At 42.2% G+C, this 13,353-nt stretch overlaps 1 non-coding gene across 1 annotated transcript; it reads right to left on the bottom strand.

Moving 5' to 3' along the window:
* Positions 1-8,358: 8,358 nt before the first annotated feature.
* trnaa-ggc (transfer RNA alanine (anticodon GGC)) lies at positions 8,359-8,440 on the bottom strand. Its single transcript has one exon. It is a non-coding gene; the product is annotated as a tRNA-Ala (tRNA).
* Positions 8,441-13,353: the final 4,913 nt, after the last annotated feature.

The following is a 13,353-nucleotide window of genomic DNA, read 5'->3' as shown; positions in this document are numbered from 1 at the left end:
TTAAAATAAGGCAAAGTCAGCATGGTTTCAATAAGCGGAGGCCATGCTGACAAATCTGCAAGAATTCCTCTTTGAGGAAGTAACGAGGAAAATAGACCAAGGAGAGCCATTGGATGTTATGTGTCTGGACTTTATGAATGCCTTTGATATTTGCCGCACAGAAGGCTACTCAATAAGATAAGAGCCCATGGTGGCAGAGGCAAGGTGCGTTTGCAGGACACAAGCAGTGATTGGGAACTAAAGGATCCTTCTCAGGATGACAGCTGGTGACAAGTGGCCTTCCTCAAGGCTGTATTGTGACTACAACTTTTCATTTTCTCCATTAGCGATCTAGATAAAGTATCTGAGGGCAACGCGTGTCAATTTGTAGAGAATGCAAAGGTAGAAGGACAGGCCATATTGAGGAGGCGGGGATAATGCAGAAGGATAAGGACATGTAGGGAGCGTCGGAAAATAAATGGCAGTTGGAGCAAACTGTGGGAAAGTGTGAGGTGATGCACTTTGGTAGGAAGAATAAAGATGTGGATTATTGTCTAAATGGGGCGAAAGTTCACATGCCTGGTGTGCAAAGATATTTGAGAGCTTTAGCCCAGGATTCTCTCAAGATGAACTTGCAGGTTGAATCTGTAGTTTGGAAGACAATTGCAATGATGACTTTTTTTGGGGGAAAATTTGAATATAAAAGCAGGGATGCACTTCTGAGACTCTAGTCAGACCACATCTGGATTACTGTGTGTACGTTTAGCCCTCAAATTTCAGGAAGGATGCACTGTTCCTGGGTGTGTTCAGAAGTGATTCACGATTATGGTCCCAGGAATGAAAAGCTTGACACATGAGGAACGTTTGACGACTCTGGGTCTATACTCGACGATGTTTAAAAGGATAAGAGGAAATCTAATTGGTGCTTATAGAATCGTGAATATTGTGGATAGAGTGGATGCTGGGAAGGTTTTTCCATTTTTAGTAGAGATGAGAATGCAAAGGCACAGCCTTGGAGAAAAGGGAAGACATTTGAGACCACTACGAAGAGACACTTATTCAGCCACAGAGTGGTGAATATATGGGATTCATTTCCAGATAAGGCTATGGAAGCTAGGTCTTTGATTACATGTAGGACGGAGATATGGAGCAGCGTGGTTTACAAGGGGATCAAGGTTTATGGGGCGAAAGCATGAGAACTGGGTTTAGAAAGTATTTACCATGATTTAATGCCAGAGCATACTCACTGCGCTGAATGGTTTAATTTCTGCTCTGTTGTCTTATGGACTTATGCATCGAATGACCTCCATCTGCAAATTCCCCTCTAAGGAACGTGCCAGCCTGACTTGAAGCATTGTCAGCGAAGATCTGATTGAGTGCTGATCAAAGAATTGATGGGCCAAATGGTCTATTTCTGCCCTCCATCTTCTATTTTATCATTATTCTGAAAATAAAATGATTACTGCAATGACCAGACTTGTGGCCGGTCCTCTAACTCTTCTCTGAACAGGCAGTTGCTAAAGCTCCAGCATCATTTCCCTGCTCTTATATTCCCACCTGCAGTCAAGAACAGAAAGTACCTCTTATCCCGCGAGACCACTTGATCCCTTGTCCAATCACTTTCAAAAATTCGTGAATGCCTACTCCAATTTCTCTTTTATTACTGTAAACCACTCAGTGTTCACACGTTTATCATTGTTCCTCCCCAAATTCATTATCACCCACTTCACCGGATTGAATTCCTTTCAACACTTTTTCTTGCCAATGGTTTCCAATCTCCCTGCAGTCTATAGCTCTCTTCCTCATGGTTAACTGCATGACTAATTGTTACAAGATTTGCAAACTGCTAAATGATGGCCACAACAAATAAGTATGAATTATTCACCTATATGAGAAAACAATGGAACTCATAGAATCCATGGTTCATAAGCTTGCAGAGGACAGCAGAATTGGAGACTGTAAAGAAGGTGATCTAAGATTCCAGAAGGATCTTAATCCAATGCGTCTTTGGGCTGAAAAATGTCACAGGAAGTTCTATGTGGATAAATGGAAGGTATTGCATTTTGCTACATCAAATAAGAGTAGGGCTTATACAATTAGTGATTGGGCGTTGCATCGTATTGTGGAACACGGAGGCCAGGAATGCAAGTTCATAATTCTTTTTAGTTTGTTTCAAATATTGACAGAATGGTTAAAAAATTGTCATTTTGCCTTCGTTGCTCAGTCCTTTTAGCGTAGGAGTTGGTATGTTATGTTGAAGTTGAATAGGACATTGTGTGAGGCCTCTTCGGGAATACTGTGTCCAGTTTTTGTTGCCCAGTAACAGCAAGGAAATTATTCAGCTGGTGTAAGTTTAGAACAAGTTTACCAGCGTATGGCTCGTGGGGAAGGTTTGTGTTATAACGAAGCCTGGATAGGCTGAGAATATTTTCACTCGCGCACTGGAGGTTGAAAGGCCACCCAAGAGAAATTTATAAAATTTGAGAGTCCGGCTAGAGTTAACTGTAACTGTTTTTTCCCAAGGAGGACCACTTCAAGACGAGAGGGAAAATGTTTAAAGTGAAAAGCGGGATTTAAAATAAGACATGAGAGGCTTTTATTAACAGAGGATAGTTTATGTGTGCAATTCACTTCCTGAGGCAGTGGTGAATGAAAGTACATTTACAATATTTACAGGATATTTGGATCGATAAATGAATTAAAAAGTTTCAGTGGGATTAACAAAAGCTATTCATTCATGCCTAATCCATTTTGTATTGCCTCGCGGGAAGTTCAGAATCAACCACGATATTATGGATCTGGAGTCACATACTAGCCAGACCAGATAGGTATGGCAGTTTCCTTCCCTATCAGGCATTAGTGAATCAGATCTACAACAACTGATTCAACATCGTCATTAGACTCCAGGTATTTATTTAAATAAAATCCCTGCATCTACCCAGTTTGAACCCGTGTCCACAGAATTATATCTGGACATTCATATTAACAATGCAGTAATAATATCACAAGGGCATTATTAACCTTCAATTGTTACAAGAGCCGTCACATGCGACTCGTTTAGTTTGTCATTATGTGCAGTATGAGCTGGAACGAGTGAAAGGCCTGTTTTCATGCTGTGTGAGTCTATGACTTTGACGCAATGAAACTGGCAGCTGGTTTGGATTAACAGCAGTGTTGGCAGTTTTATTGATCTCATTCTGGAATATGTAATCTTGCTGGTTACTCTGGAGGTTCTTCTGCTCATTGAGCCCATCCCATACACGGGACTGTTGAATAGTCTGTCCCCAGTTTGACTGGGTAACTGAGTTTCCACTTCAGCAGGTAATTGAATCCCGCATTGCTCTGGTTTCTCTGTGATATCGGTGTCCTTTTATCTACCCAGGATGAACGATTGGTTCAAATCATGTCCACGCAGACGAAAGACCCGTTGTTCATGTTGTGAATGTGTTTTTATTCTTCTCGATATACCCACAGGGTGTGAATTTCGCTGGTCAGGACAACATTTGTTGTCCATCCTGATTCGCTGCTGTCACGCTGCATGAGAGACACGGAATCGATCCCAATCTCATGTGACTGTGTGCAGTTTGCACATTCTCTCTTTGCTTGTGTGAGTTTCCTCCCACAGTCTGAAGGTGTGCAGATTACTGGGATCAGCCATGGGAAATGAAGGGGAACGTAATAGGTATGGAGTAAGGGTCTATTCGGATATGCTTCGGAGGGATGGTGTATACTGGAAGGGCCGAATGGCCTGCTTTCCCACACGGTCGTCATTCTCGGATTAAGGGTCAGCTATGTTGTTCAGATCCTGGAGTCACAATTAGGCAGGATTGGATAAAGATGGTAGCATCCCCTGTATAAGCGACGTACATGAATTGGATTGCAGGAAATTAAAGGCATATTCTCTGTTCCTGAGGTCAGGCTTCCATTCCAGGTTTTATTCGTCGAACTTTGACATTACCAGTTCCATGTGTGAGTCCCCAAGGATGACTAGCTTTTTATATAACCACAACACCACCTTCTCCAGGTTGCAGTATTTATTGGGAACAAGAAGGTGATTCTGAGCTGATGCGAGCAAAAGCAGAGGCCAATGTCAAAACCACTGATCCAAACAGGAAAATGAAAATTCGAACCTTGCCATCCCAAAGTTTAAGTCTCCACACGCTTTAGATGCGCCAATTGGCTGTCTCAGCAACATGTACTGTTTATGGTCATAATATTATAAATGGGGGCAAGTATCCCCTTCCACCCCGCTTTTGACCAGGAGTTGTCCCAACCACGGAAATACATGCGCTTCTCTCCTGTCATTCCATCCCAATTTCCAATTGGATCTTCGTGCATGATTCACACAGTTTCTCTGATTCTGGGTCTGGAATTGGGATTATGTGTGATTGCATGCAGCAGTTGGTACTGCCTTGTGTGGGCAAAGTGATGCTAAACTGTAATGCTACTGAAGCATACGATTCAACAATATTCTGCACTGTCCCAAGAGTTTGGATAGTTTCATTAATCCCATTCTCCAATACTCTCAGTCATGGAATCTCCAGAGTCTCTGCGGACGCTAAAGTTAAAGATTCGGTTCATTCTGCGTTCCCACATGCCTTTCGCTCAGTCCTGATATTGTACATTCTTCCTGACATTTCCTGTACTATCATACTGGTTGCAGTTTGCAAGCGTGGTCTGTGGAATGCTGTAACTGTTCAGTAGATCGTATTTTGCGTTGTGATTGCAGCGACACCGGCTCGAATCCGCATCATACCGGTCAGTTCTCTCAAAGTTTTACTTTTGGTGAAACACGGTCAGAAATTAATCGTTTTTTACAAGATTATATTCTCCGAGGTGATGATCTGTTTTCAATCGAATTTTGTTCTCCGATATTTCTGAATTTCATGTATCAGGATTTAAACCCAAATGTTCTCGAAGATGTCTCTCCCTCGCACGCTCCCTAGTTCTCTTTTCCGTCCCTCATCCCATTTCGCTGAGGCATTGCACAATCTAACATACATTTTCATGTTGATACCATCCAGTCTGTTCCGTTGCACTCACTGTTGCTGGGTGACCATGCCCCAATCTCTTCATTGGAACCTTCAAATCATTCGATCCGTTTGGATATCGTGGCTGTGAGATCAATTCTCTTTTAGCAGCTTTTACTGACATGGACCAGAGATTATTGGAGCGTGAGGTTCAATAAAAGGGCAACAGGGAATAATTGGGGAAAAGAGACTCTGTTGGAAAAGATCCCCCATGAGGGCTTTCTGCGATAGCCTCGTGATATTATCGCTGGATTGTTGACACAGAAAAGTCAGGTAATATTCTCGGTTTACGGGTTGGATTTCCACCACACCACGACGATGGTAGTATGTGAATTCAATAAATGCCTAGAATTAAGATTACTTTGTCTGAAAAACCCATCTGTTTCACTGACGTCCTTAAGGGAAGGAAACTACCGTCCTTATCTGGTCTGGCGTCCACGTGACCCCAAACCGGAAGGCAATAAATGCTGCAGAGCTACCCCCGATGCTGGTACACAATGGAAATATGTTCATTCGGCTCATTGCTAGAATTGTCCAGGGATGTGATCGCACTGGGAAAATTGCAGGAGAGATTCATTCGGATAGAGTTGAGGCAGAAGAGTTTAAGTCATGAAGGGAGACAGGACAAACTGGGGTTGTTTGTCACCGTGCAGAGGAGTTTGTGAGGGGTATAGAAAAGGTAGACTGAAAGAAGCGTTTCCCATCGATGGAAAGAACGATCACAGGGGGGCAGAAATTTAATGAGAGAGACAGAAAGGTTTAAGTAGATGTGTATAAAAGCGGTATAGACCAGCAGGTGTTCGAATTTGGAACACACTGTCTATAAGGGTCAGAGAGGCAGCAACCCTTATAACCTGAAGGAATATTCAGATGTGAATATGTTTTGCCAATACCGGTAAGGCTATGGACTAAACGAATCGGGTCGTTGAGCAGTAGATTTTTACAAATGCAACCACAACGAGCTGAAGTGTCTCCTTTGAAACTGTCGTCCTCGGTAGTATAGTGGTTAGTGTCACCGTATCTTATGCGGGAGATAGGAGCTCAATTACTCGCTGGGGCATTGTAAATGTTTTAAAACTGTCGCTCCATTTCCAAATGCGGGTTATTAATGCCTGTCCTTCCATTCTCCATGGGACATGTCACAGGAATGACAGTGCTGTAAAAATTAGTGTGAGGAAAGACTGCAGATCCCGGCGAGACAGAGTTCAGTGAAAGTACAAACACGTGACTTCCGCCACCTGCACCTTGTGTCTGTATTGGAATCTAAACCATTTAATAGAAAGAAGGAGGAAGTTGAAGAAGAAACAGGGTAAACCAATTCAGATGTGAGCGCAGAAACATTTTCCGCAGCATCATGAGGAAAACTGACAAACGACTCTGAGAACTAGTGCCTTTCAGAACTGTCAGTTCACAGAGATGTTTTTGTTCCACTTAAGCCCTTACGAAATTGAATAACAATTTAACTAAAGACTTGAAATGTTAGAACACAACAGGCGGTGAGTCACGTGCTGGAAACTGTGTTTACAAGCCAGATGTTTGATGACTCATACTGATATAATAGGCTGAAAGGCCATTCGCCTTGCTCTAAAAAACTCAAAAACTGTCATTTTTCAACTGAACAAAATAGGTAAAAACAAAGTCATCAAGAATAGTTCCAAGCATTGCATATGGCTTCCTTGGTGCGAAAGTGCTGAAATTCAGCTGACTCATTGCTATTTCCCAATGTTGATTTCCAGTCAGGGAAAAAATGTTTGTTGTTCCTTATGGAAATCTTAAATTGAACATGAGTTCCTAACATTACAAAACAGCAAAGGTAGCAGTTCTGTCAGATTCAGTGAAGAAACGCTGAAATCAGTTGCCTTTGCCTGCTGAGATCAGTACTACAAAAATGATCCTTATTGAAACATACAGGTTTTTTTCAAGGATTTAATAAGTTGGATGCAGAAAGTTTGGTTCTGTGACCAGAGCGCCTCATATTGAATGATTTGGAGATGCCGGTTTTGGACTGGGTAATGCAAATTTGAAAATCACACAACACCAGGTTATAGTTCAACAGACTTAATTGGAAGTACTGGCTTTCGGACTGCTGCTCATTCATCAGGTGACTGTAGAGTACACAGATGTAAGGCACAGAATTTAAAGCGGAAGTTCACAGTGTGATGTAATTGAAATTATACATTGAAAAATACCTTGACTGTTTGCTGAGTCTCTGATCTGTTAGAATGACCATGTTAACTTCACTTCTTTCATATGTAAAGTGCAAACCTTTTTATTTTAAAGTTTTATTCTCAGGTGAAATTCAACAACTGGTGTCTGCCCCCGTGTGCTGCTGTCTGTTCCATTATGTTTAGACTGATACTAATTTATAAAAATGAGTTACCAGAGACTGACATGGATTCATGTAGTTTGTGAGCAAAGTACAATGTAACTCTATAAGTACGAATTCACCCCACAAACGTGTGTGTGTGTGTGTGTGTGTGTGTGTGTGTGTGTGTGTGTGTGTGTGTGTGTGTGTGTGTAGGAGGGTCTCTGATTGTAGATAGGGCAATGGGATCACCTGTACTGTGACATGAACCCAAGGACACGGCTGAGGCCCTTCCCATGGGTTCCGAATTTAGCTATCAGCCGCTGCGTTGGCACTTTAACTGTTACTTGTACCGAAGCCCGCCCTGGAGGATTGTCATCCGAAGGTCTGAGGTCGAATGTCCTGGACCACTGAAGTGCTGTCCAACTGGGAAGGGGCATGCCTGTCCGTTGATTGATGTACAGTACCCATTCCGTTACTGTATCCTCTGCTCGGTTTCACCAATGTACCATGTCTCAAAGCATCCTTACCTGCAGCATGTTTTTTTTTTAGATTAGCGTCAGTCTAAACATTATGGCATAGATGCAGCACACAGGGACTAACACTATCAACATATTATCTGTGATGACACTAATTGGTAAAGTTCACCTGAGAATGTAACTTTTAAAAGAACGTTTTTCAATTTACATAAGAAAGAAGTGAACCTAACATAGTCATTCTAACAGATGTAAGACTTAACAAAAAATCAAGGTATTTTTCAAAGTTTAGTTTCAGTGACATTACACAGTAACGTTTGGTAATAAATTCTGTATCTTACCACTGTGTACTCCACGGTCACCTCATGAAGGAGCAGCTCTCCAAAAGCTATTGCTTCCATTAAACCTGTTGGATTATGACCTGGTGTTGTGTGATTTTTAACTTCCCATTAGAATTCGGATCCCACAATTAAAACAGAGATGAAGAAGCATTTATTGTCTTAGACAGTTCTAGATCTGTGGACCTTCTTTTAGCAGACGACTGTTGAGGAAGGGTAATTAAAAACAGTGACAAGAGTGGAACTCGAACCCACGCATGCAGAGCACAATGGATTGCCAATCCATCGCCTTAACCTCTCGGCCACCTCGTCACATCTGCAGGATCGCATATGACCTTATTAATAAGTGAATTGCGTAAACTATGCAGCACAGCAGATGTGATAAATAGTACAGTACGGTTCCAAGGCGATGGTCTGACCTCTGGGTTGTGTGGCAAGCGCACTCACATCTGCTCACAGTGATCTGCACAAAAATGAAGAAAAAACTATGTAACAAGGTCTGTTGAATTCTGTGAAGATTTGAAGTCAACGGAATGAAGAACCCGAGAAAACAGGGGGTGTTCGTTCAAGAAAGAGTTGGATAGAGCTCATGGAATCAAGGGTTATGGGGATAAGGCAGGAACAAGATACCGATTGAGGATTCGATTAGGTTACAGCGTGGAAACAGGCCCTTCGGCCCAACAAGTTCACACCGACCCGCCGAAGCGCAACCCACCCATGCCCCTACATTTACAACTTACCTAACACTACGGGCAATTTAACATGGCCAATTCACCTGACCTGCACATCTTTGGAAACCGGAGGAAACCCAGGCAGACACGGGGAGAACGTGCAAACTCCACACAGTCAGTCGCCTGAGGTGGGAATCGAACTCGGGTCTCAGGCACTGTGAGGCAGCAGTGCTCACCACTGTGCCACCGTGCTGCCGACTGACACTGTGCCGCCATGATCATAATGAATGGTAGTGCTGGCTCGAAGGGCAGAATGGCCTACTCCTGCACCTATTGTCTATTGTCTATTATATTTCCCTTGAGGAATTGTTTTCCAGACTGGAGGAGAGTGCACAGTGCTCAATGCCATTATTCGGAACACCTTTCTTCTGCTCAGATACTTTTGACACGTACTTGTGCACAGGGCAGACAATTTTAAAATCCTAAGTTAGGCTAAACTGACAATTGAATTCAACAATGCAAAAACCTTGATCTGTATCATTTTCCTGGGCCGTGCGACACCAAGTCACTGTATGATCTCAGCAACACAGTGAGCAAGTGTCAGAAGGAAAATGAGTGCAGTGCCAGAGCGTATGCTGGGAGCAGCAGGTGACACACGGGGAAGTGCATTTCCCACAACAGGAACACTTCCCAAACAGCGGACTGTGGTGGAAGAATTCAGAGGGGGTTTACACTTTGGAATTTGATGCCAGAGTACAATGGAGATCTGTCATTGAGTCTGTTAAAGATGAAGACTTTAAGATTTCTACAGATGAAAACCAAAATGAAATGTTCATTTGTTAGTGAAGGCAAATGTTGAAATTGTATATGTCAACAATCTACCGATCTTTGGAATAAGTAGCTTACCACTTTCCACACTCGGGGCCAGAACCACTGGTGAAGATGATCGTAAAATCCCCGTTACTAGCCGTGGAATCAGAGAAACTCGGTTTGCCAAACGTTCAGGTACAACCAGGAATGTGGAGGTAAGCATTAATGTGTTGCTCCTCTGCTGCAGGTGACTAGTGCACGGTATTTCTGTTCCAGTATAGTGGGCTGTGCTGTGCCGAAGTTTTAGGTTTGAGCCTCACATGGACCAGCTTTAGTTTGTCGTCGTCTTGAGGAGTACAGATAGAAGGTGATATTGAGCAAAGCCAAGTTTATGGGAAAAGAGTCGTGTTTGTGGATTGAGGAACGACCTTTTCTGGATAATAACTCCTTGATCAACAAACATACTGCAAGTATCTAAAACGTGGAGAGATATGTGTGGAGAGAGAGCCAAAGGTGATTTTTCAGCCGTTGGATAACGTTTCCCATGTGTACTGAGTTAAATTCCGTGAAAACAGATGTTGAAATGGTTTCATGTTACGCAGTTTGTTACAAAATCACTAAGGTCATTGCAATAATAAAAGAAAAATCACATAGGACTGTTTGAACATTGTGTTGAATTGAATTTTGGTCTGACCATATTTTATCTTCAATAACGTGCTGCAGAGAGGTACAGAGGGTTAACAACACAAAAGGACAATGTGAATGTGGTCAAATCTTTAAAGTAGATGTTGCGTCTCCAAGTGACGATTCAATTCCTACTTATTAGGATATAATATCTATCTGCAGTTATTTTGAGACATCAGCTCCATTTGCAGAGTTTCACCTTGAATAATACGTCACACCTTACCAATCCATGAACTTTTAATACTCAGTCTTAATCAGTTGTACGTGTTCATAAAATGTCTTTGTGTCTGAAGTCAATCAAATTCGAAATTGTTACGCAACCAAACTGACTTTCTCTCAATGGTAAATTCCCTCCTTGTATGTTTGTTCGTGTATCTTTTAAAACACTGAGAAATCAGCTTCTACGCTTTATTTCTGGAAAATCGTTCACGATTTAGCTAAATCTATTGAGTGGACAAAACTCTCATCCAAACTTTTCTTAATGATTCACTAATGGTTTTGAAGCTCGAACTAAAGTTATTGATTCACTCGAATTAGGGCATTTCCCTGATTTAGTCAATCAAACCTCGCGTTATGTGAAAATCTCATTTCTTTACTTCAAACTTGCGTGTTTCTACGCCAGCATTTCCAGATCTCGTGAATAAACTCCTTCATTCTTTCTATCATCCCGTTTGTATCCTTTCTGATATTTTTATGTCTCAGTAAACAACGTCACTTGGCTTTCTAATATCTTGCCTTTCAGGAAACAGCGTCTGTGCCCTTTCTAATCTCTTTACATGTTTTTGGTGGAGAATGAGGATTACACACATGCTCCCAGTGAGGGTGACCTGCAGATTTTACAGATACACTATGAATTCTGCTTTTTTAAATATGACGTCTCTATGCATAAACTCCAATGAGGTAAAGTATTATCTATCCAGTTCATGAACATCGTCTCCATGGAGACGAAAATTATCTATCATTCCCTTTATTCTTCCACGAAATGTTCGAAACGTTTGTAAGGTCAACATCTCTAACTCCCCGTGCACTAAGTGATTCTCAGCTATTTATAAAAGTGACTGAAGTTCAAATACTTCATAGTGTGTCTCCAGTCATTCCAGTGCACACTGGTTCTGGACAGTAAATGCCATCACCAAAGGCCACCGTGGATCTGAAATCAACAGTTTTCACATCGTAATTGCCGTAGCTATTTTGTATCGTATGTCCGTGTTCTTGTTCATTTTTTTCATCATTTCATGGATTCCTGTATTGAATTCTACTGAATGATTAATTTGTGAATGGAGACATTCTCTTCACAACTCATTCGAAACTCATGGAACATTGAATGATTTTACTCATATGCTTCCAGAGGACAGTCCTGCCATTACTGGGATAAATCAATGAACATTCGCAACGTGTCCTCAAAGGCGTGTTCTCCAGTTTAGCGGATCATTAAAGCGCTGAATCCCGTGTGTGCGTTCATTAAAACCAAAACAGTTGCAGCAAGATTTTAAAACTAAAATTTTGCAATCTGCTTGCACTGGTTGTCCCAAACATTACATTCCACATTATGGTATGTTTGTGGATGAAAGCACTTTCTGAATCTTGAGCAATTCCATTTGAATTTTGTCAAAACATTGTCATTCGCTGTTCTCATTTTCCTTTCAGTTTCCCTTTTAATATCCCGTATTTTCTCAGTTTATCTTACGTTTTCAACAATTTCAATCAATCTCGCTCCTGATTACCAATCCGAGAGAATGCCACAATTTCCTCAATTTATATGCAGTGCAGCTGTAGGGTGCGGTGAACAAGTGGAAAGACATTGGTCATGTGAACCAAATAAAAGTCGCGGGGTGGTGGAATCTGGCTGTTCCATCGCAGTCATATTTAAAACATTTAACGTAATCTTTAGCCAAATCATATTGGCAGAAAATAAGAAAACATAACCGAAAAAATTGCCGATGTTGAAAATCAAACAAAAACAGACGTTGCTGGAAAATTTCAGGACGTCTTGCAGCATCTATGGAGAGATGGACCCAGTGAATGTGAAACGTTAACTGTGATTCATTTGCATAGATGGTGCTAGCTCACCTGTAATTTTACAGCAATTTCTGTTTTTGTATCAGTTTGGCAGATTTTGTCGTAGTTCATGAGAACAGTGCTCTCGAGAATCAAACAGACATCATGGAGCTGATAGTGTGAAATGAGATAGTAGTAATAAATGATGGAACGGCCACAGGTTATGTCCTTATTGCGTTCAAGAGTGTTGTAATGGAAAATCACAGCAGGTCAAGCAACATCCGAGGAGCAGGAGAATGTACGAGATAGGCATAAGCCATTCATCAGGAATTCGGCTTGTGAGTTGGGCTGAGGGACAAAGCTGAAGCCAAGTGACAACCCGCAGGCACCTCCCCCTACTGACACCGATCACGACCTCTCCTCCCATCACCAAATCATCATCTCCCAGACCATCCACAATCTTATCACCTCTGGGCATCTCCATCCACAACCTCCAACCTCATTGTCCGTGAACCGTGCACTCCCCGAATCTACCTCCTTCCAATGATTCACAAACCTGCCTGCCTCAGTCGGCCTATTGTCTCAGCATGCGCCTGTCCCATCCGAATCATCTCTTCCCACCTCGACACAATCCTATCTCCCCAGTCCAGGAAATGCCCACTTATATTCGTGACACCCTTATGCACTTCACCTCCTCCACGAATTTCGTTTCCCTGGCCCCCAACGCGTCAACTTCACCATGGATATCCAGTCCCTTTACAAATCCATCTGGGGTGACAGAAGTCTGCAAGCATTCCATTTCTTAATCGCACACCATCCCAACCAATACCTTTCCACGGACATCCTCATCCACCTGGCTGAACCACTCCTCACGATCAACAACTTCTCTTTCCAATCTTCCCATTTCCTCCATCGAATTTGGTAGCCATGGGCACCCGCATAGGATCTAGCTATGCCTGCCTGTTTGTCAGATACGCGAAACTGTCCATCTTTCGCAGTTACACAGACACTATCCTTCACTGTTCCTCCGCTACATTGATGAATGTATTGGCGCCACTTGGT

Source organism: Chiloscyllium plagiosum, unplaced genomic scaffold, assembly GCF_037043375.1.
Source record: "Chiloscyllium plagiosum isolate Xiang-an unplaced genomic scaffold, Cpla_swu_hap1 HiC_scaffold_37, whole genome shotgun sequence".
NCBI classification, from domain to species: Eukaryota; Metazoa; Chordata; class Chondrichthyes; order Orectolobiformes; family Hemiscylliidae; genus Chiloscyllium; species Chiloscyllium plagiosum.
This window is presented reverse-complemented; position numbering and strand designations above follow the sequence as displayed.